Source organism: Thermobia domestica, chromosome 7 (assembly GCF_964235325.1).
Source record: "Thermobia domestica chromosome 7, izTheDome1.hap1.1, whole genome shotgun sequence".
Lineage (NCBI taxonomy): Eukaryota > Metazoa > Arthropoda > Insecta > Zygentoma > Lepismatidae > Thermobia > Thermobia domestica.
The window spans coordinates 250,821,609-250,822,959 of record NC_137460.1 but is presented as its reverse complement, the minus strand read 5'-3'; positions in this window follow the sequence as shown (position 1 = coordinate 250,822,959).

Below are 1,351 nucleotides of genomic sequence, written 5' to 3'. Positions count from 1 at the left end.
GAAAAAGTTGAGCCGCTAAGCATTACAAACTGTAAACGTGCATTGTTTGTAATACCTTTCACTCCTCGTTAGTTTTATTGCAATTATCATTTAACTAGAGTCAATAATTATTAAAGAACTACAAATAATCGCCCGAACCCAGCCCTACTTGAAGCGCCGGCCTGCCCTAGCCCAGCCTGGGCTAAGGAAACAGCAGAGCTGGACCGCCTGAGCCTGAACCATGCAGTGCACTAATATATATAGAGGAAAGTAGCCAAATCCGGCACCCCAGTTTGTTTTTCAGTCCTATAATTTATAGAATTAGAATTTGTCATTTTTAAGTATTCAATATAAAAAGTTAAACAAGTTTCTTATGTTCAGTTGGCAGTACAAAGTTGATAAGCCTAACGTGGTTGAAGCTATAAAGGTTTTTCTGAAACCTATCAAATTCATGAGTCTGAAAAAGGTAGCCTAAATCAGCATCCTCGTATATTACTAGCAGTGAGTTACCTAAAAATTACCAAATAAACTGAAGAAAATTAAATATGACCAGATAATGGCGTACCATGACTTTATTTCAGAAAATATAAATAATTTGACTGATGAAACAAAAATTTTGAAGAAATATAAACATTTGTATTTTCATTGTATGTATGCGCTTCTTGCGTAAACGTTCAATATAATTATGAAAACTGTTCAATAAACAAATAAACAAAAAGCACCATTCACAATCATCGGCAAACGTCACATATGTAATCGTCTTTTTCAGCTCCAATACATTCAGCATGTGCCCAGTCTGAACACATAAGACGCAGAACTCACATTTCATCATTGTCTGAACAGAACATACATGAAACATCATTTTCTGGTGAAGCAGTGTATTCAATGAGAATTTCAAGTGTTGAAAAGAGAGCTGAATTCTGAGATACTGAGCGTTCTTTCATCACATTTCCTTCGATCTCACAGCAGTTATAGCCTCAGTCATATTTTCTTTTGGCCAATTGTGATTATAGTGCGTGGTTTTCTTTCCGTTTCCCTAATTAAGGCGGCTTCTTTTCGGCGCTGCAACAATGAAAAACTTTCTCAGAACTCGAGCAACTCTATTTCATTTTATATAGGACTATAGCCTATAAAGATTAGAAGCTATAGGGTCTACTAATGACACATATGCCATTAAAGAGGGTGGCGGTTTAGGACTCCAAAAGGGGTGCCGGATTAGGGTTTCAGCACATGGCGGAAACAAACGTAATAGTTTCGCAAGTCAAGCTTATAATGCATTACTAAACACGTATTTACTTACTTTGTAGTTCCTTAATTAGCTACTATACTGAAAATTTTGCCTACTCATACTCATTTATCGTGAAACTTCAGA